General features: G+C 44.0%; 1 protein-coding gene across 5 annotated transcripts in view; it reads right to left on the reverse strand.

The window, feature by feature from the left end:
* Positions 1-22,532, reverse strand: part of raph1b (Ras association (RalGDS/AF-6) and pleckstrin homology domains 1b) — a 68,000-nt gene extending 45,468 nt beyond the window's left edge. For 3 of the 5 annotated variants that reach the window (XM_055929326.1, XM_055929325.1, XM_055929322.1), the window contains exons 1-2: positions 22,187-22,531; positions 3,307-3,380 (exon numbers count right to left, since the gene is read on the reverse strand). The gene's annotated coding sequence lies outside the window, so the exon portion shown is untranslated. Of the gene's footprint in view, positions 1-3,306; positions 3,381-20,290; positions 21,032-22,186 lie in introns of those variants that run through there. The other 2 variants (XM_055929323.1, XM_055929324.1) reach the window with 2 other exon arrangements.
* Positions 22,533-23,956: the final 1,424 nt, after the last annotated feature.

Genomic DNA, 23,956 nt, shown 5'->3' on the forward strand with positions numbered 1-23,956 from the left:
TCGTATCAAATACACATGTTACCCATAATAAAAAGGAAAAAGCTATGATAGGAAAGAGTGGGTGAAAACAAATCTTCTGGAGACCTTCAAAATGTTCAGGAAATCATTTCCTAGACATATTTGCCTGGTAGTTAGCAGATTTAGCCTTACGCAGCAGGGCATCAGCGTAGACTTCTGTGGCAAACAGTTCCTCTGGCAATCATTGAAACCTTTTTGGTAACGAGGGCACTCAGCATGTCTGTACTGAGGGAGGCTTTGTACTGGGTTTTGTTCTTGGAAACAGGACTGAATATTCATTCGCATTGCTATGGAATATGACCAATATCCCCAGCATCACAGCCGAAAGGTGTGAGTAGACCAGGCTGCCCCCCCCCATTTTCATTGTTCCCAATTTCTCTCTAGGCCTGATCCGTGCGCATGTTGACCAGACTCTGCTCAAATGGTGTTGCCTAATAGTCTAAACTCATCTTCCACCAGATCAACAGAGGTTCCCTCAGTAATAATGCAGGGAAAGTGTGGCATGAAAAGGTTGAGGGATGAGAACTTGGCAGTCTGCCTGTTGGCAATGTCAGTGACCAAATGGAAATTTCAGGAACATGTAGAAGAAAATACATTTCTGACATCTGCAGAGAAGGTCTTCAGATCCAGCTTGCCTTGGCTTCCTAAGGAGGCGCGGGTGTCCTGGCCAATGGACAGCTCCTCGTCAGAAAGCTGGTTTTGTCTCTCCAGGTAGAGTGTAGGCTTGACACCACTATCCCCCACTCCGTACATGTCTGTGTGTTACAGCTAGAGAATCGGGATGTTAGATTTACTCAGTGGATTTATTTTTTATTTAAAAAATGTTAAAATAAAATGTTCAAATAAAAAAAATCAGGCCCTATTAATTTCTGCGTACTTTTAACTCGGATCTCGTACATGGACAGATAATTACGTAGTCGGTGCGCAAGATGCGTGCATGTTGGCAGGTCTGCCGTAGTATACATCTATAGTGACACACTTCACCCCAAACCTCCCACAGTTAAGAGTTTTCCGTAGGTACAGATCTAGGATCACCTTCCCCTCCCCAATCTTATCCATTAGTGGGGGAAAATGCTAAACTGACCCAAGATCAGCATCTAGATGCAACTTCACCCTACATCCCCTTCGAATAAGCTGAAGTATGGGTTGGTTGGTGTACATTACAGGCCTCCATCCCACTTAAACACCAAAACACACTCCAACTAATTAGCCGGCCTAGACAAAACACTCCACGATCACGAGTGCTTCTTTCTAAACAAAACAGCTGCTGTGTAGATTGAGTGTGTGCTGTGCGCAGATGAGTGCAGTCGCATGCACTCGAGCACACACACACACTGAGTGACAGGGCAGTGGGGGGCTGGTACCATAGGTTTTGTTTACCGTAAAAGGTCCACTTCAGATGGCTGCTTGTGCGTGTGTGTGAGGCGCTCTGAGAGTCGACCCTGATTCTCACAGTGAAAGCATCTCATCCTCAAGGAATGAGTATAGGTCATTAAATACACTGACATGGCAAATGACTAGCCTGCCCCGTCATCCCTATTTGTCACACAATCTCTCCTACCTACTATTTTTCCCCCTCCTACAGATGCATTTGTCTTTATTTAGACAGTTAGGAATATAGATGTAGGTTATTGTTGTAGAAGGAAGAACGTGTTAGGATTCCATGTTGCTCCTGGACACAATGTGCTTGGTAGACAGCAGCACTAATGCTGAGCCACACTGCTTTCCTACCTCCTCTGATATCACTACGTTCTTGGCGACCCAGCATTAAGACACCGGATTTGACTTATCAAAGGCTCAATGATTAGTTGGGTGTGTTAGTGCGGGGCTAGAACAAAAACATGCACCCCTCTGGGTCCCAATTCTGGTTCTCGAGGGGGAGACACACACACCGCTATGTGGGCAGACAGTGTGACAGCAGGAAACACGAGAGAGCAAGTTCTCCACAGTGGTGGTGGAGGGGACAAGACAGCGCAGGACACAAACTCTCAAAGCATGCGTGACAATTCACTTCAACACTACTTCTCCCCTTCCCAGAACAGGCTGGTGCGGGGGAGAATACTTGTGCATTACACCCCTCAGGCAGCCACACAGAGACTACATCCCAAATAGCACCCTATTCCCTACATAGTGCACTACTTTAGTCCTGGTCAAAAGTAGTGAACTATGTAGGGAATGGGGTGACATTTGGAACACAACCAAACATCATTCGAGTCCACCCCTTCACATGGTTCCACTTTAGCCTGGCTGGAATTATCCCAGGCCCAAAGACAAGATCCTCGCCTTAACTCCTTTTTCATTTGGACCTTATTTACGAGGCAAGCTCAGGGAGGCTTATCGTCTGGGCCTCCCTGGCTGTGTTTCATTCCAGGAAGATGTTCCCTCCATTCTGCCCTTGTTCACTCCCCTTCATGGCTCCCGAGTCGCGCAGCAGTCTAAGGCTCTGAATCTCAGTGCAAGAGGTGTCACTACAGTCCCTGGTTTGAAACCAGGCTGTATCACATCCAGCTGTGATTGGGAGTCCCATAGGGCGGCGCACAATTGGCCCAGCATCGTCCGGGTTTGGCCGGGTTAGGACGTCAATGTAAATAAGAATTTGTTCTTAACTGACTTGCCTAATTAAATAAAGGTTCAATAAATAAAATGAGAAAACCACTCCACCCAGTATCCACCATTATTGCTTTCAAATATACAGTCCTATTAGATCTGTGAAGGGGAGTGAATGAAGGGCAGAAGGGAGGAAACATGTTCATGGAATGAAATGCAGCCCCTCTCTCCCAACTCCCTCCCTTGTCTGGCCTCTATCTTTCCTGGGTCTGCTCTTCAACTTACAGATTTAAAAAAAAAATCACCACGCATGGAGCAAGAGCATTGGAATAGAATAACAGAACATTGACTTGAATGGGAATGGCCATTCTAGTAATTATATTTCGATGCGCAAGAGCCAATCACTGTGGAGATTCTGTCATTAGAGTCTTGGTACAGCCATGATAAAGTGTCCATGACTGGTTCCAATGGCTCACCGAGCTAGAGCATGGTACTGGCAACACCAGGGTCGTGGGTTCAATCTCCTAAAATGTCCATATTATTATACAATAACTACAGGGGACAGAAAGTATCGAAAGAATTGCAAGAGGAGCCAACGTATTGGCTAGCCTGGTAGTTGCCGATTGGTGTGTGCCGTCTTGCCAAGTCATCAACTCACATCGACGACCACCTAGCTATGTAGCGGTGGCTGGTTACTGACTAAACAGCAAGCTAACGGAAGGCGTTAAAAGTGTATCTTACCGCTGGTGTCTCTCCCTTTGTCCCACTCAGGTCTAATGAAGCCAACGCAACAGTCAGGACCAAGCTTTTATGTCCTGGAGAGAAGAGAAGAAAAAATATCATGCAGATTTGATTCACCATCTATTTTTGTTTTAAAGTGGAGACAGAAAGGATGGCTGAAATTCAGCTCAGCAAGGGCCATTACTGAGTAAAAAAATGGGACCTATGGATCGATGATGCTTGTTCTCATAGTGCTGTAGAGAAATCACATGGACTGCGTCTCTCTGTGTGTGTGTACACAGCGAGAGACAGAGAGAGCAAGAGAGATCAATCTTACCGCCACAGGGATTAGCTTCAGAGCAAGCCTGGGTGTGGAGCGCTCTTAGAAAGATACACTGGGTTGAGCAACTACATAAAGCTAAGAAACTAAACACACGCACTGTGGCAGGGTAGCTTGAGACAAACACACACACACACATTTAAAATGAGGAGAAACGCACTTCCACAGGCAGATATTCACATTGAGTCACATACCAAAAACGACAAAGCTAAATCAAAACCCTGACACACATTATGATTCACTAAATCACCAGGCTTGTCCCGTATGCTGATTCAGACGAATATATGTCTCATGTCCAGAAAGAATGCCGACCCATATGTTAAACATTATTCAAATGAATCATATAGATGGAAGATTAGGCTCGCGTATAAAAATGCTGACTCATGGCCTGGCTGGTCAACCTCTAGCACACATCTACAGTGTTGAGATAGGCCAAATTCAAACCTTTGACACAACCTCTGTATCTTTCCCCACGGTCCTCCTCTATCTGTTCTTTACTTATACATTGTAGAATAATAGTGAATACATTAAAACTATGAAATAACACATATGGAATCATATAGTAACCAAAAGTGTTGAACAAATCAAAATATGTTATATTGAGATTCTTCAAAGTAGCCAACCTTTGCCTTGATGACAGCTTTGCACACTCTTGGCATTCTTTCAACCAACTTCATGAGATAGTCACCTAGAAGGCATTTCAATTAATGGGTGTGCCTTGTTAAAAGTTAATTTGTGGAATTTCTTTCCTTCTCAATGCGTTTGGGCCAATCAGTTGTGTTGTGACAAGGTAGGGGTGGTATACAGAAGATTGCCCAATTTGGTAAAGACCAAGTCCATATTATGGCAAATAACCAAAGAGAAAAAAATGACAGTCCATTACTTTAAGACATGAAGGTCAGTCAATCTGGAAAATTTCAAGAACTTTGAAAGTTTCTTCAAGTGCAGTCGCGAAAACCATCCAGCGCTACGATGAAAGTGGCTCTCATGAGGACCGCTACAGGAAAGGAAGCCCCAGATTAAGTTCATGAGAATAACTGAATAAATAGAATAGAGAGAATAAAAAATTTAAAACACAAAAAAACAGTATTCACTTGACTCCATGTTAACCCCACAGAACAAAGTTATACAAGCAGAAACTGCATTTAAACCATTAACTTGTATTTGCTGAATAACTAATGTTTTAGCTAGTTGCTTGTTTGAATTTACACTAACGAAATACAAAGCAGTTGAATCATCATCACACATCAACATCATCTGTTCAGAGGAGACTGTGTGAATCAGGACTTCATGGTCAAATTGCAAAGAAACCACTACTAAAGGACACCAATAAGAAGAAGAGATTTGCTTGGCCTAAGAAACATGAGCAATGGATATTAGACCGGTGGAAATCTGTCCTTTGGTCTGATTAGTCCAAATTGTTCAAACCGCTGTATTTGAGACGCAGAGTGGGTGAACGGATGATCTCCGCATGTGTAGTTCCCACCGTGAAGCATGGAGGTGGTGTGGGGGTGCTTTGCTGGTGACACCGTCAGTGATTTATTTTGAATTCAAGGCACACTTAACCAGCATGGCTACCACAGAATTATGCAGAGATACACCATCCCATCTGGATTGCACTTAGCGGGAATACCATTTGTTTTTAAACAGGACAATGACGCAAAACACACCTCCAGGCTGTGTAAGGGCTATTAGACTAAGAAGGAGAGTGATGGAGTGCTGCATGAGTTGACCTGGCCTCCACAATCATCCGACCTCAACCCAACTAAGATGGTTTGGGATGAGTTGGACCACAGAGTAAAGGAAAAGCAGCCAACAAGTGCTCAGCATGTGGGAACTCCTTCAAGACTGTTGGAAAATCATTCCAGGTGAAGCTGGTTGAGAGAATGCCAAGAGTGTGCAAAGCTGTCAAGGCAAAGGGTGGCTACTTTGAAGAACCTCCAATATAAAATATATTTTGATTTGTTTACTACACGATTCCATATGTTTTATTTCATATAGTTTTGATGACTTCACTATTATTCTACAATGTAGAAAATAGTAAAATAAAGAAAAACCCTTGAATTAGTAGGTGCCCAAACTTTTGACTGGTACTGTATACATTTTTGTTTTTAATACTGACTCATATGTTAAACATTATGTTCAACATGATTCAAATGAATCACAGAGATGGACCATTAGGCTTGTGTGAAAAATGCTGACTCGTTGCGTGGTGAACAAGTCCACACGGTGGGTGTTTGTTTGCCTCGGAGTACACACACTCTAGCCTTCGCTATCCCAGCTGGCCTCAGCTGTCCCTTTGTAGAACAACTGTGCAGACGGACTGTCCACACGAAGCATGTGGCTCCCACTCAAAACACAGGGGGTGTGTTCTTTCATGGTGTGTGTCTGATACACACACACAGACATGAAAACACCTCTCACACACACACTGTGTTTGCGTCTGTTTTTGATACCATTACTCGGCTTGACCTACAGTGAGTGATCGAGCCTTCTCTGCGTGATATCTGCCCAGATATTTTGCTTTTCATGTCAACGCTGTGCCAATCTATTGGAGGTGACGTGTAGGTTTGAACAGCTGTATGCGCTGCCGCTTCTCTCTCAGCACACAGGAAGTAAACAAGTGTGACATCATTATCCCAGGTGCTAGAGAGGGAGGGTGTGTGCGTAGGGAGTGGACATTTCTCCCAGGATCCAAAAGAGCAGGACCTTAACTGTCAATCTCTTACACTGGATGTATTCTAAGTGCAGGAGTTGAGTTTCAAGGCCCAAAGCCAAGGTTAGAGAATCAAGTCCTCTATTTGGGATAGGGTTGAAAAACATCTCACAAAACCGGTATTTATCCCCTACAGCCACTAAGGCTGCACATCTTGTCTCTGTTGATTTCCATTCAGACAAGTGTTGATGTAGGCTTCTGCACTCCACCAAAAAACTAAATCTAGGGGACACGCTGCTTCCTGTACTGTATATTCAAATCTCCCTGGGATACAGGTGCTTCCTTCTCCCACCCATACTTCCTGCTCTGGCCCAATCCCACATTTCCTGTCTGAGCAGGAAGCGGGAAAGAGGGCACTATGCAGAGGTGATGTCAGAGGATAATAAAAACTCGTATAGTTACATAGAGGAAGGTGAGAGAGAAATTGGGAGCGTGTACAGTAATGGACATTACCCACAACGAAAGCAGTAGGAGGCAAAAACATTTGTGTGTGTGTGCACGTGCGTGCGACACGTCCAAACCGGTGACCTCCCCCACACAGATCACATTGCATTCGTAGTAGTTAGGACATCCGTCACACTGCCTCATGCATTCTCTAACTAATGCTCCGTTTACATTGTGCCGCATTTCATTACACGGACTCTTGCCCCGCTAGTCAACGGACAACTGTACTGTTTAACGCAAGATGGAGGAGAACCCGTCGCTTGTCAGAGATTACATGTATTTTGGAAGATGGCAAAATATGGCCTCTTCAATCGAGACAGGATAAACACGCTGAACAATAATTTAATAAAGCAACATGCAACAATTTCAAAGATTTACTGAGTTACAGTTAAGGCTGGGGTGATCACGAAATTTAGTCAGTTGGTGACTGTCAAGCAAGTAACTGTCGGTCTCACGGTAATTGACCGTTAATTAACAAACACATTTAGCATCTCCTGGCTTCCACACTGACGCAGACATTTGGAACATCAACATTTTAAAAAAAGTCAAATAAATCCATTTAATAAAGCCTACACCTTCACAATAAATCAATTTCCGACAAGTCTAAAGAAACATGATATGAGGAAAATTTAGACTATTTCAGAAGAACAGAATAGCATACGCTGAGTTGTTCTTATGTTAGGTCCTGATGTGGCTATGCTAAATGGCTGTGGGCTACACTAGTTCATTTAGCAGACAAGATTAGCTTAGAATTCAGTGGCATTATTGTATAGTATGAAGAATACAATTGAACTAAGCTGAATAAAATATACATATTTTCTCCAAACAATTTGAGGGAGTGCGCACATGCGGCTATTCTGTGTTGAGCGGTTAACAAAGAAATGGGTACTCTTATATGCTTAATTTAGAGTTAATGTAACTACAATTGTTTTCTTCATATCATGTTCATATATGTTTTAATTTTAATATATTTTAAGGCTGCAAGATGCAACTAATGATGATTTGAAAAAAGTTGCATAAAAAGGCATGAGCTCTGCTTCGTTTTATGCGCAGGCCTGTACACACTTCATCAGTCTCTGTCACAATTTGACAAGAAATTGATAATGCCTCGAATTTCCCGGCGGCATCTCCTTTGTGGCCGTAATGCACCTTAAAAAAACATGCATGCTTTTGTTGTACCCTACTCCCTGAGTGCTGCGCGCTCTCCATCACGTGATTGGATGGAACGACACACCGGGGACGCAACTGCGCCTGTCGATATTAGGTGCATATCCGAGGTGCATATTGACGGTATTGGAAGAACAGTCCACATTTAGTCAGCCAACAAGATGATTATCCCTAACGAACAGCAAAAGCCTATGTCAATCTACTATCCTCATAGTACAAAAGTCAACCTATTGTATTCTGTGAAATAAATAAATATTCCAAACAAAGCATGGGACAGTTGTGGGATGCAATAGATCCCAAATTAATACAACCACTCGCATTAAAAAAAAAACTTTATGTAATGTGGCTGACAACAGATCAGAACATTTAGATTAAAAATGTAAAGTATTAGGCTATTTGTTCACATTATAAGCGTAACATTAGCGGGAAAACACCATTATCAAAAGTGACCGCAAATACAATTAAGCATGTAATGCCTTTATTATAAAAAAGGTGCATTTTTATGGTGAACATTATCTTCCCCAAACTTGAAACTCACGTGCTGCTTATGTATGCCAGTTAGGCTCTAAACCCCTTGTAAAGCGGATCAATGTGCTTAATTTTTATTAGTTTTTTTGGCCACTTTAGTTGATACAAAACATATAGGCTTATGGGCTAGACTACATGAGGTGTGCAACTATGATTAGAAAAAGTCTGTCTTATGCTGGGCATTATTCACAAGTGATAGGCTAATAGACTATTCTTCATTTAATCTCATCTTTGCATATACTAAATCAAATGTGTGAAGTTTGTTTTAATTTAGAATGGACCATTATCATGTACCTGTCTCGAAACAGGGGCAGCGGGGAAAATGCATATCACCTATGCACTTAAATAGGGGACGGAGGACTCTTTTCCCGTGATTCTTTTTCATGCCCGTCAGGTATGCTATACTCCTGTTATAAATATAAGCAATGTGCTTAATATTAGGGAAGTTGAAAAATAAATATAGTAAGCCTATAAACAGCTGATGGGATCCTCCTCCATTCAGTAGAGGCCATCACTCTGTTTTCTCACACAATTGCATAGCCTATAGAAATGTTGCGCAACATGAGCTCTCATGCTCTCTCATGCTTAGATTTTCGAAAACATTTGCATTGATGTCAGTGTGATTAGAGGGGCAATAGAGTGCTGAGTACCAGGCAGTTAGCAAGTTTGGTAGGCTACTAATGAACATGAGCAGCATCAGAGCTTAGGGAAGCCTAATTACCGTGACTATATGGTGTGGCGGTAATATGGTCAAGTGCAACAGCCCTGGTTACAATTCATATAAGGAAATCAGTCCATTTAAATAAATAAATTAGGCCCTAATCTATGGATTTCATATGACTGGGAATACAGATATGCATCAGTTGGTCACAGAACCTTTTTTTTTTTAAGGTAAGTCAGCACCTGGTGTGACCTCCATTCTCCTCATGCAGCGCGACATTTCCTTCACATAGAGTGGATCAGGCTGTTGATTGTGGCCTGTGGAATGTTGTCCCACTCCCCTTCAACGGCTGTGCGAAGTTGCTGGATATAACACTTCACGTGTTGTGTAAACGTAAAGGGTTTTGTGAACGAGGCTTAAGAGGACGAGTAGGTTAAGTCTTTCAGAAGAGCAAATCACAAGTGATCATAGAGCACGAGTCATCATAACCAGAGAAATGCATGGCCATCACTGGATTAGGGTGAAGTTACGCTGATCCTAGGTCAGTTTTGAGACCACCATTTTTGATCAAACCACGTGAGTTATTTAGTTCACTCCTGAATACGGATAGTGTTTTCACACTGAACTAAGGGGCTAAACACACCAGAGTTCAGAAAATCTGCACCAAACCAACTTGGTGTGAAAGACCCCCCAGACTAGGAGCGCTAGGATCAGGCCCTCCCTGTCCATTATTCATTATGACAGAAAAGGCAAAACTGATCCAAGATCAGCACTCCTACTCAGAAGATTAATGAATATGAGTCTTGACTCTCTCCCTCTCTGTAAACTTCACTTTTGTTGCAACAGGTTCATGTTGGCTCACCCTGGACCTGTGAGTAGCCCTCTGATGCCCCATATCACCAATAGGGATGCCAAGCTCGGCAGCTAATCTGGAACCAGGCCGTACTACATTTGGCACGACAGTGTGTAATCAGGATCACTACACAACAAACCAGGCCCCAGCCAAGAGATTAGCCCAGTCAGCCCAGCGAGTGAGTCAGGGAGTTGGACTCGGTAAGGCAGGGTATTAGTCAATGAGAGCGTGAGTGAGAGTGAGCCACTCACACACACTTAACATGAGCTGGTGTTCACACACACACAAACAAAAAAGTGCATGCACAAACACGATGACTGTGCGTGAGTGGTAAAACACTCATATGTGCCTCCAGTGTGATTGACTAAAGCTACAAGTGTTGGTTTGATACGAGTCCCCATCTATTTTCTGGAGAGAGGGGCGTAAGGTGAAGTGAAATATCTACAGTAGGCTAGCCAAAGCAGTTGCAACCTTTTCCAATGACATTATTGGCCTGGACCACCTTTATTCAAAGCCCTGTGACATCCCTTTGCAAGGGAACAGCACGCTGTTGCATAACATTTAACATTCAGACGTTGACCAATATAACTCCCTCTGAAGTTTGGACTACAGTAGTATACCAGGGTCACACTCATTAGGCACTAAATGTATAAAATAAAAATAAAAAAACAGCCAAACAGGGAGGGACTTCCTGAACTTGTTCAATAAGAAACCCTCATTTTCTGTTGAAAAGCTATTTGTTCTGTGTTCCCTAATGAACACCGGTATTAAGCTGCAAAGCATTACAAAGTGAAACTGCTACACAGCCAAGTGTTCCAGATGTTGACTGTGTGAAACTGGTCAAATGACTTGAGGAAAAATGATGAGAATGACCTCAGAGTTTTACAAGCACGCATTTCCGGATGACATCACTTACACTAAGAGTCTTGCTCAGACATCTCGCTTTTATTAAATTTCTTTCTCTCTACTCTCTATCCGATCACTTGGGTCATTTTCATTATCACTAGGCACCAAACTGAAGAAAACAGATTGAAACAGGGAGGGAGGGACCACTTGGACATGTACAATAGGAAACGCTCAATTTCCTTTTCAAAACGTTTTTCTTTTATTATTTATTTTAAGTGACGGTTTGCCCTACTGGAAATGACCCAGTTCCCAACCACTGCCATCAGTCTTCTAACTACTGAGGTGGCAGCTTGGTAGCTGAAGGTTGAAGAAAGGTTAGGCCCTAGTGAGGTTATTGGCTCAATGATGTGCGTCGACCCTCCGTACTTGGCTCGCTGTAAAATGGGCAATGTGACAGGGAGATGCTATCTGCATCCCGATTCTCCACCCTTCTCCTAAACCATACACTTGCACACTTATCATGGATTTAAAAATGGTGGAAACTCCCTCCAGCCAATGCTTACACCAATGCAATGCATTTAGATCAATGATGGGGAGTGTGCAAGTGCACACTAAGGCTGAAGGCGTGGAATATTGAGATAAAGCTGCTGTTTTGCCTTCCAACTCGTCTCACAGGTCCAGAACAAATTCAAGGAAACGTACAGTATTATACAGAGCCTATATAAAACCTACCCTAACCAGAAACCGTGGATAGATGGCAGTATTCGCGCAAAACCCGAAAGAGCGAACCACCGCATTTAACCATAGAAAGTTGACTGGGATTATGGCCGAATACAAACTGTGTAGTTATTCCCTCCGCAAGGCAATCAAACAAGCGAAATGTCAGTATATAGTGACAAAGTGGAGTCGCAATTAAACAGCTCAGACAAGAGACGTACGTGGCAGGGTCTAGACAATCACGGACTGCAAAAATAAAGCAATCACGTCACAGACACCTACGTCTTGCTTCCAGACAAACTAAAAACACCTTCTTCGCACGCTTTAAGGATAATACAGTGCCACCGACGCGGCACGCTACCAAGGAATGTGGGCTCTCCTTCTCCGTGGCCGACGTGAGTAAGACATTTAAACGCGTTAACCCTCGCGAGGCTGCCGGCCCAGACGGCATCCCTAGCCGCGTCCTCAGAGCATGCTCAGACCACCTGGCTGGCGTTCACAGATAGAATATATATCTCTCCCTATCCCAGTCTGTTGTCCACACATGCTTTAAGATAGCCACCAATGTTCCTGTACCAAAGAAGGCATAGATAACTAAATGACTATCGCCCCCTAGCACTCAATTCTGTCATCATGAAGTGATTTGAGAGACTAGTCAAGGATCATATCACCTCCACCTTACCTGTCACCCTAGACCCGCTTCAATTTGGGTACCGCCCCAATAGGTCCACAGACGATGCAATCGCCATCACATTGCCCTATCCCACCTGGACAAGAGGAATACATATTTAAGAATGCTGTTCATTGACTACAGCTCAGCATTCAAACGCCATTGTATCCGCCAAGCTCATCATTAAGCTTGAAGCCATGGCTCTCAACCCCACCCTGTGCAATTGGGTCCTAGACTTCCTGACAGGCCGCCCCCAGGTGGTGAAGGTAGGAGACAACATCTTTACTTTGCTGATCCTCAACACTGGGGCCCCACAAGAGTACGTGCTGAGCCCCCTCCTGGACTCCCTGTTCATCCATTACTGCATGGCCATGCACACCTCCAATTCAAACCATCAAGTTTGCAGACAACAAAACAGTAGTAGGGTTGAATTCCAACAACGACAAGACAGCCTATAGGGAGGAGGTGAGGGCACTCCAAGTGTGGTGTCAGGAAAACAACCTCACACTCAACGTCAACAAAACAAAGGAGATGATTGTGGACTTCAGGAAAGAGCAGAGGGAGCACCCCCTTATCTATGGGACAGGTGGAGGTGGAAAGTTTTGTTCCTCGGCATACACATCACAGACAAACTGAAATGGTCCATCACACAGACAGTGTGGTGAAGAAGGCGCAACAGCGCCTCTTCAACCTCAGGAGGTCTAAGAAACTTTTACAGACACACAATTGAGAGCATCCTGTCAGGCTGCATCACCGCCTGGTACGGCAACTGCACCCCTCATAACCGCAGGGCTCTCCGGGGGGGTGGTGTGGTATGCACAACGCATCACCGAGGGCAAACTACCTGTCCTCCAGGACACCTACAGCACCCGATGTCACAGGAAGGCCAAACAATTCATCAAGGACAACAACCACCCGAGCCACTGCCTGTTCACCCCGCTATCATCCAGAAGGCGAGGTCAGTACAGGTGTATCAAAGCTGGGGACCGAGAGATTAAAAAACAGCTTCTATCTCAAGGCCATCAGACTGTTAAACAGCCATCACTAACACATAGAGGCTGCTGCCTACATAGACTTGAAATCGTTCGCCACTTTAATGGATCACTAGTCACTTCAATAATGTTTACATAGCTTGCATTACTCATCTCATATGTATATACTGTATTTTATACATCTATTGCATCTTGCCTATGCCGCTCGGTTATTGCTCATCCATATATTTATATGTATATATTCTTATTCCATTCCTTCACTTAGATTGTGTGTATTTGGTAGTTGTGGAATTGTTAGATTACTTGTTAAATATTGCTGCACTGTTGGAACTTGGAGCACAAGCATTTCGCTACAAATTCCAATAACATCTGCTAACCATGTGTATGTGACCAATACAATGTGATTTTTAAGAGAGCCATGGAACTCCCATCTCGTACAGCGCAAGTGAACAGCAAACCTGGTTTCAAAAGACAAATAAAGCAACACCTCACGGCACAAGGCCTCTCCCCCAAGTGATCTACTTTGTGTGTGTATGTACTGACATGTGTAACTGACAGATGCAAACACACACAATACATGTTCATGTTTTTAAATGCATGTCAATTGTAAAGTCTTCCGTCTGTAATGTCGTTTTCGTTGCGTGTCGGACCCCAGTAGGACTAGCTGTAGCCATTGGCGTCAGCTAACGGGGATCCTTACGAAATAAAAATCACTCCCATCCGTATGGGCATTCGCCACATCTGTAAAGTGAATTCTACAACGGATGTGAAGAGATTAATGTGTGTAATGCATCTTGCATGTTTTAAATAGGTCATTTTTGCCTGGGCCTGGAAAGCCAAGAAAATGAAGGCAAGTTGTAAATCTTTAACGGATAATGGAGGTTTTCTATTCTATACTGAGCCCAGTCTCAGCTCATAATATAGAGAATGCTTTAAGAGACTCAGTGGACTAACCTAAAACTTAAAACAGACCAGAGTCATTCCACCTCAAAAAGGACAAGAGGATTTTGTCACCCACCATCTAAAATGATTCTGAAATCGTTTCTGTAGTTAGAAACAGATGAGACCATCATTGCTGAAACCTTATTTTGTTGAAATATAATTTGATCTGAGAAGTTAAAGCTGACTGATTGCACCCAAATTGGCCATTTTAAAATGTATAGGATTCATATAATCTAAAATAAATACAGTACATAACATCTGATTTGGACCATAACACGGAACCCAAACCGGCTGTGCACGTGCGCCATCGTGCGCTATAAATGTATTTTGTCCCCCCACACCTAACGCGATCAAGACACGCAGGTTAAAATATCAAAACAAACTCTGAATCAATGACATTAATTTGAGGACAGGTCAAAAAGCATTAAACATGTATGGCAATTTAGCTAGTTAGCTTGCACTTGCTAGCTAATTTGTCCTATTTAGCTAGCTTGCTGTTGCTAGCTAATTTGTCCTGGGATATAAACCTTGAGTTGTTATTTTACCTGAAATGCACAAGGTCCTCTACTCTGACAATTAATCCACACATAAAACGGCCAACCGAATCGTTTCTAGTCATCTTTCATCCTTACAGGCTTTTTCTTCTCTTGACTTTATAATGCGATTGGCAACTTTCATAAATTAGGTGCATTACTGCCACTGACCTCGTTCGTCTTTCAGTCACCCACGTGGATATAACCAATGAGGAGATGGCACGTGGGTAACTGCTTCTATAAACCAATGAGGAGATGGGAGAGGCAGGACTTTCAGCGCGATCTGCGTCAGATATATAACTGACTTCTATTTCATCCCTTGGCATCGCAGACGCTCGTTGGTGCGCGTGAGCAGTGTGGGTGCAATAATTGAATAACATGGATTTCTAAATGTATTTTGCAATGCTTGCGCACGTGACGTGTCCGGTCTGGTCAGCATGTAATTCTTCCCAACAATGAGTAAGACATGAGGAATCCAATAAAATTATCAATAGCCACCTACAGACCCCCCACACCCCTCGCCAATTCCACCCTTACAACCAGTATCAGTTCTCTGTCTGGCAAGAAGTATGGAGCTGCTGCTTGGAATCTTGCTTCGTCAACCTTTGTAATGTGCTCCCTGTGAATCTGGTGAAAAGTTTATTTAAATGGAAAAGGGTACTACCTGAACTTGTCAATTTCCTTTGCAAAACGTTTTGCTTAATTGTACCTTTACTGAATACCGCCCATATAGCTAATGTCTAGGTTCTATGGTAAGAGAGAATCATCCAAGTGCCAAAAGTGCAGGCACTGTTTAAAGCCATCCAGCTCTTTCAAGACAATTACATACTGAGCATAGCCACACACACAAACAACCCCAATAGAATAGACCAGTGTGTCCCAAAGAAAGACAATTCCAAACAAATTTTTCCTTGAATCACAAACACACATCTACAAAAATGCATGTATTCACAGTACAAAAACAGTTCCCTGAGGATTTAAAAGGAATGTGACCAAGAGACCACTCAGGGGAAACCAAGAAAACAAAAAACTACGGGCAGGACAAATAGCGGAGGACTTTCACAGTGGGGTGAATGGATGAGCTAGCTAAATCTGCACCGCTAATGACCTGATACTAGAGTTCACAGAGTTCGCACACACAGATAAACGCAAATCTCAGGCAAATCCTGGCTCCTCTCTACCACTCCATATCAACACAACAAACAGTCAGAACCGCACAGGGTGTTGAGTTTCTCCTCGTCTCCTAACGTCAATCTTGGCTTCTCTCTACCACCCCATACATAAACACACATCAGTGCTGCTGTCAGTGTTCCATGAGAACCAGCTGAACTCGGAGGGGAGAGCAGCGAGCACACAGGATGGGAAGGATAATGATGTCTATCCCACCTGGCTGATGGGAGACAGCCCGTTTCCATGGCAATGACAAAAACATCAAGTGGGTCATGGGAAGTCACTCAGAACAGAACTTCTCACTGGAGGGAAAGAGGACAGTCTGCGTCCCAAATGGCACCTTACGCCCACTGCTTTTCCCCCGGTACCCATAGAGCTCACTTGGGACACAACCAGATCGAAGAACCCAGCAGAGGCTGGGCTCGAACACTTCAACTAAACCACTGATTTGGTCCATTGGGTCTTCTTAGACTGTGCACTGCCTCGAAAATATATAATTTAAAAGGCCATCAAAAGCTACATCCACACCCGTTGGCATCAAAACTGCCAATGGAAACCAATAGAATACACTGACTAGGCTAAAAATAAAACAATGTAATCTCGTTTTCCCGGACTGGGTTGGTGAAAGCAATATGGAAGAGTGCAACCTTCAGGTTATTAGGCCTATGCTATGGTGGGAAAGCAGCCATAATGCTTACTCTGACTTGGCCATGGGTCAAGGATTTATTGCTTCTTGAGCTTCCGTGCCTTGAAGAATCATTTAGGTAAAAGATGGGCCATAGGAGAGACCTCTTCAGTTTTGGAATGCAGCCATTCTGTACTTCAGACCTGGATCATACTCGTTAGACCAAAACGTTTTGCAACGAAAACTGAGTTCAGGTTACAGTCAAATTTCTAACATCCTGTCACATGACACTAATAGCAACACTGATTGGACCACATGAGGAGCAAGCATAGTCCATCTGCCTGTAGCTGACTTTGAGGACACAGGCTAAAGGAGTCCGCATGCTTCCCATCCGAAACATAGGTCCGTGCATTATCATGCTGAAACATGAGGTGATGGCGGCGGATGAACGGCACGACAATGGGCCTCAGGATCTCGTCACGGTATCTCTGTGCATTCAAATTGCCATCGATAAAATGCAATTGTGTTTGCTGTCCTTAGCTTATGCCTGCCCATACCATAACCCCACCATGGAGGACTCGGTTCACAATGTTGACATCAGCAAACTGTTCACCCACACGCAGTCTGCCATCTGCACAGTACAGTTGAAACCAGGATTCATCCATGAAAAGCACACTTCTCCAGTGTGCCAGTGGCCATCGAGGTGTAAGCATTTGCCCACTGAAGTCGTTATGACACCGAAATGTAGTCAGGTCACGACCCTGGTGAGGACGAGGAGCACAGAGGAGCTTCGCTAAGATGGTTTCTAACAGTTTGTCCAGAAATTCTTTGGTTGAGCAAACCCACAGTTATCAGCTGTCGTGGTGGCTAGTCTCAGACGATCCCGCAGGTGAAGAAGCCGGATGTGGAGGTCCTGGGCTGGTTACACGTGGTCTGCGGTTATGAGGCCAGTTGGACGTTCTGACAAATTCTCTAAAACGATGTTGGAGGAGGTTATGGTAGAGAAATCAATTACCTGGCAACAGCTCTGGTGGACATTCCTGCAGTCAGCATGCCAATTGTACGCTCCCTTAAAACATCTGTGGAATTGTGTTGTATGACAAAACTGCACATTTGTGGTCTTTTGTCCCCAGCACAAGGTGCACCGGTGTAATGATCATGCTTTTTAATCAGCTTTGTGATATGCCACACCGGTCAGGTGGATGGATTATCTTGGCAAAGAAGAAATGCTCACTAACAGGGATGTAAACAAATTTGTGAACAACATTTGATAGAAATAAGCTTTTTGTGAATATGGAAAATATATATTTCAGCGCATGAAACGTCAGACCAGCCAAACCTAAGCATGCAGAAGCCTTAAAATCAGCCACCATTGTGCTCATGCTATTGACTGATTAATAACTACCTAAGCTGCATATAAATGACACTATATAGAGAGAGGGAGGGAGGGAAAGAGAAGGTAGAGAGAGAGGGGGGGGGGGAGAAGAGAGATGTACGGGGTAGAGGGGGGAGAGCATTTCCTTTCATTGTGGGGCAACACTTTGCCTCTGCATCACTTTGTTCATCACTCCTGTGCAGCCTGCATGGCATCGCTTGAGCGCTCCTGCTAAATGAGGACCCAGATGTATTCCTGTATTTCCCTCAACACAGGCAAGGGTGCCCTCCTTCTGCCTGTTCCAATCACAGACAGAACAGAGTCTGAACACCAGCCCTCTAACAGTCTGAAAACATGATCTAGACATGGACCCACAGATGTGTGCTCCCGATCCATTTAAAACATTCAGATAAGAACCCCTGTTAATTTCTTATTGCAAAGAAATCAAAACGACACATGTGAATTACAGTATCAATCAATTAACACTATGTAAATGAAAAATACATTGATTTTCTTGTTCATTTCATTGAGCCATCTAGATTTGGATTTTGTACATTTCGATGAACAATTGGTCAGTGAAAATGTCCTTCTCCATCTTGGTCCATAGGAGGGGCAGGCAGGCGGGTGGCTGGCTGGCTTTGTTCCAAAATAGCAGTTGCAGCTGTCATCAAAGGTCAAGAAAATGCTATATTGAACCCTAAGGGACCTATGGAGACAGAGGCCATGTACCAGGACAAACTACAATAGGGGAAACTCACGCCTAGGAAAGCAGGGTGGGCTCTGGTTTGTATATGGGGGTGGCACTCGGTCGGGCACCATGGCGCCAGCTGCCCTTCGCAGGCCCCTACCACGCCCTCTCCCAAACCCCCAACCCCACCCAAGGCACTGGCAGCAGGGATACCTCCTTTATCAGCAGGCCCCATCACAGGTTTCCCTGCCCCCCCCCCCCACCACCTTCCAATCCCCCCTCTAGCTCTCTATCACAGTAAGTTATGAATATCTTTGAAGTGCCCCCCCCACACCCACTCTGGGTATAACAGATCCTGGGTAAACCTACACCCGTCATCTCAGTGGCATTGCTGCTCTTTGTGTGGCTCGAGAGCTGCCTTTTGTGCCTAGGGACATGTGGTGGGTGACAGAGCAGAGGGCCTTGTACATGTGCAGCACCCCAGGGATCATTAACCAAGCTGGGACTGCTTTTGTCATCTGATCAGCAGCTTCACTACTTTCACTGGAACATGAAAATAAAGAGGGAGTTATATGTGGCTTCCTTGTCCCTACTGTATAGCGCCTTGTACACAGAGGCCTTTCCATTATTTTTGTATATTTGAAAGGGGTAGGGGGATTTTATTTGTATTTTTTAAACGTGGTACCTTTTTACCGCTAAAAAGGGTAGAGGGTGACATAAATATGGGAGCAGACAAGGTAGAGAACATGTTTTTTTGAACAAAAGTAGTGAATGGGAAAACCATGCAGTGGCTGTAAGCTGTGTGTTTTTTGTTGTGCTCTGCAGTTCTCCCAGACATGCAGTCTCTCTCTTGTTTTCCTCCCACTCTTCTCCCTCCCTGGCCTCGGGGAAAAAGTGGAACACTGAACTCCCTTACATCTGCCGTTCAAAAAAGAGAAAATAAAATGACACCAGGTTTGCATCCCAAATGGCATCCTATTCCCCATATATTGCACTACTTTTGATCAAAGCACTATGGGCCCTGGTCAAAAGTAGTGCACTACATGGGGAATAGGGTGCCATTTGGAACACTGCTTGCCTAAAAAAAAATACCATATGGTCATAAAATGTTGGACAGATATAAAGGCGTCATAAGTTCTTCAGCTTCACCCAGTACGCTTCGTTTCACTAGCAATCTTACAGCGTGCCAGGAATGCTTGTGCCCCCTCACAAGAAGAGCTCATCAAAAAGAAACCTCTGCTTTCCAAGCCCTACTAGAGTTAACAAATGCCCACCAAACACACGTTGGTTTTGACATTTTAGCAGGTATTGGGAACCTGGGTACATATGGCACCCAGAGAGGCCTTGCACTCTGCTCCTCTTCGCAAAATGAGCTATGAACTCTACATTCAATGAAGGGTCATTAACTTTACAGTGTGAATGTCTGTCTGAAGCTATGAGCAGAGAAACGCAGTCACTCTCAATTCTGTGTTTGTCTTTGGGTCTATTGTCACAGTCTATTTAGCCAAGAAACACTCATATACATACAGTACTAGTCAAAAGTTTGGACACACCTACTCATTCCAAGGTTTTTCTTTATTTTTACTATTTTCTACATTGTAGAATAATAGTGAAGACATCAAAACTATGAAATAACACATATGGAATCATGTAGTAACCAAAAAGGTGTTAAACAGATCAAAATCAAAAGCACTGTGTGCTAGATAACAAAAAGAAATGAAAAATCACATTTACTGACCCAAAACTCAGTACTTTGTTGAAGCACCTTTGGCAGCGATTACAGCCTTGGGGGTATGACGCTGGGGTATGACGCTACAAGCTTGGCACACCTGTATTTGAGGAGTTTCTCCCATTCTTCTCTGCAGATCCTCTCAAGCTCGGTCAGGTTGGATGGAGAGCGTCGCTGCACAGCTATTTTCAGGTCTCTCCAGAGATGTTCAATCGTGTTCAAGTCAGATCGAAGAACATTCCAAGGACATTCAGAGACTTATCCCGAAGCCACTCCTGCGTTGTCTTGGCTGTGTGCTTAGGGTCTTTGTCCTATTGGAAGGTGAACCTTCACCCCAGTCTGAGGTCCTGAGTGCTGACACCACCATGCTTCACTGTAGGGATGGTGCCAGGTTTCCTCCAGACTTGACGCTTGGCATTCAAGCCTTCGGAAAGTATTCAGACCCCTCGACTTTCCTACGTTTTGCTATGTTACAGCCTAATGCTAAAATGGATTAAATAGATTTTTACTGGGTGGCTAACGTTAGGTAGCTAGCTAACATTAACCCCTAGAGCTAAGTTAAAGGGTTAGGGTTAGCTAAAAGGTTTGGGGTTAGCTAACATGCTAAGTAGGGGCAAAGTAGCTAAAAAGTAAGTAGTTGCTAATTGTCCATGATGATATTTGTACACATAACCTTTGGGTGGCTAGACGTTCGCGTTATATGTCCAGGACTGGGAGACAATATATCCACAGGAAAGTATAATTACATCAACTTTTCAAAGTGCTGGTAGTGCTTTCAGATTTCTATCACCTGAAGCATGTGCAGAACCATGTAAACACGTGCACAAACTCAGCAAGTGTGCATGTATTTTTTTCTACTGATCATGCTTCAGGTGATATAAATCGGAATGCACTACAAATGCTTTGAAAAGTTAATGTAAATATACTTTCCTGTGAATGTATCATCTCACATTCCTACCACCGAAAGGACCAGCCACAAGAACCGGTAAATGTTAATATATAATTGTATTAAACATTCTGGCTTGTAGAAATCGTGAGAGCAACTTTCCGGATTCAAACACTCATTTCTGCCAGACATATAATTCAATGCAATTCAACCTCACGTATTCCGAGAACATACAAATTTGGTGTCCCTAATTTACGTTTACTATTATGTCTAGTCCGAGACCAGTCTGAACAGGGTGGAGACACTGACAGCAATATCGTTGTTCAACGAGGCACTAAACCTATCATAATATTTCGCTGAAAATGGCATGACATTGCGCAGTAGGCTGTTCTCCGTTAGACAAATCGACTTTGATGAGAGACGACGATGATGTCAGCAAATTTGCATGAAAACAATTTACCCATCCTAGACCATCATAAACTGACATTCATATCAGCAATTCACAGACACAGTGCTACTTTGTATCCCCGGCCTGTTCATAAAAAAACATTCACTAGTATGACGACCTAACAACAGTTGTTCAATAATCTTTTTCAATAGGTCATGGTCAGCCCGTGGTGTTCCCTAATCTGGCCAGCCACACACACCCTTTATCCAAGGAGTGTTCAATGGCCGCATAAGAACACCGCAAAAGTATAGAACTCTTTCAAACATACCACTAGTTTTGACATCATAGCCTTTATAAAAGATAAATGTTTATCTAAAAACATAGCCATATTTCAAATGTGAGGTCCTATACAACAAACTACCCTTCCTCCACAAACAATTCACACCCAGCAGGCTATCAATTCCCGTCTCTCGGCCCTTTTTTCATGGAGACTCTACAATAAGGATCACCTAGGCTCGTACACCATAACTCGTTTAAGGTATTTTTTGTTAAGTAGATTGTTAGTTTTTAACAATAAATAAATCCTAAACACATCTATAGGTGAGAAAAGCTGATTTCACAACCCACTTACAGTCAAATTGGGATTTAACACCGGCTCCTCTTCTGTATTCCCCCCAATGGTTGATGAAAACCAAACGCAGTAATCACGGTATTTGTTCCAAAGACTTAATGGTCCAAATAACACGCTTATGTGAAACAGTTAAAAGAATTGTAGTGCCCGTTGTCCTCATCTTTTTTTAACTAACCGCTCGTCGTGAAAATACATACATATTCCCATCCTCATTCTCTTTCCCAGGATTGTTGCGCGAGGCACGCTAAGCGTCTCCTGTTTCCTGTCCAGCCCAGAATTATGCTCGACTAATCAACAGCGCTATCCTGGGAGTGAGCAAGCACCTCTCCAACCCAGTGTGCTGGTGTGCAACTGCAGCACGCAAATCGGGGCGTTCCTGCATGTGGGCATTTCTACATCTGCAGGAACATACCTCTCGAGCATCCCATTGGTTCCTTCACGAACACCCCCCCCCCCCCCCCCCGAGCATCCCATTGGTTTCTGAATGAATGCCCTCCCCACCCCCCTTGTATACCCATTGGTTCCTGTATGAAGGCCCCCCTCCAAGCAGGACATCTTCATGCTTGGGTATGTCGTGTGGCGCTTTCGAATGTGTGTCAAAATGGGAATATTATCTGTTTTTTCGACCACGCCTCCTGGTTACCGGAGTCCTCTTTGCCAGCTGGACATTGTCCTTCCCTCCTCATCGTTAACAGAACTGCAGGAAACCGTACATCAGGCGTGAGCGACACCGTGTGCTAGCTAACACACGGTTTCGCACCCGCCTGCTGTGTACCCAAGAAAACCATGGCTGACAGGAGGGACACTGTCTACCAGTCGCCCCTGCCTCCCGCTAGCACTGCAGGCGCGAGCCACTTCGTGCTAGCTTATAATCGGTGTCAAGGCAGCACACATTGTTGCCTCCCACCTGCTGTGTACCGGAGAAAACCGTACCCAAAAGGCGGGGGCGAAGGATACGTCTACCGGTGTCGCCCCCGCCTTATCGCTAGCTACGCCGGGAGCCTGAGGCAACACCGTGTGCTCCCATGTACTGGAATCCTTATTAGGACTACACTAGCACACACGGTCCTTCGCTCCCGCCTGCTGAACACCTGCCCTCTGTCATTAACATAACTTCTGGTAAAGGGCGAAGGACACTCCACCTGCGGCCCCCCTTTTGAAGGCCCTCTGATACATTTTTTTTGGAACTCAGTCGGGGTCTCAGTTTACTGTTGCGAGTTAGAATAGTAGAATATAAGGTACAATTTTGAAATGTGGTTGTGCATCAGCATTTCTATTATGTCAGTCAATTAGCCCATGTCAGATAACACTCTTTTTTTTGTTATTGCTAAGTTAGTTTTGCAGCCAGCTATCTAAACTTGTTATCATGGTCAAATTACCCCCATTGATTTTGTTGGCCAGTCTCACTCATATCATTGAACTGCATTTCTTTCCACTCTATGGCAAAGTGGAATTGTTTTGGTTGCAGTGTGTATTTGGGGGTATGCAGGCCCGCGAGCAACTGCGGCACCTCATGACGAGTTCAGATTTTTTGTGGTCTCCATCAAAGTTGCGATCCCTGAGCTACAGTTAGCTACTGTTGTCTGCCTCGCCTCTTCTGTTAGGTTGATCAGCGGTTGGCATCCGAAATTATGGTGAATTACCACGATCTACTGTACTGGAGCGCCCCTCTCCTCCAACCTATGTACTGGAATCATAGCTTAAACATTTACCAATAAAAGTAGTGTATAAAGACAGGGTCCACTCCTGCAGATGCAGGAATGCCCCGAA

The sequence above is a fragment of the Salvelinus fontinalis genome, chromosome 7 (assembly GCF_029448725.1).
Source record: "Salvelinus fontinalis isolate EN_2023a chromosome 7, ASM2944872v1, whole genome shotgun sequence".
Taxonomy (NCBI): domain Eukaryota; kingdom Metazoa; phylum Chordata; class Actinopteri; order Salmoniformes; family Salmonidae; genus Salvelinus; species Salvelinus fontinalis.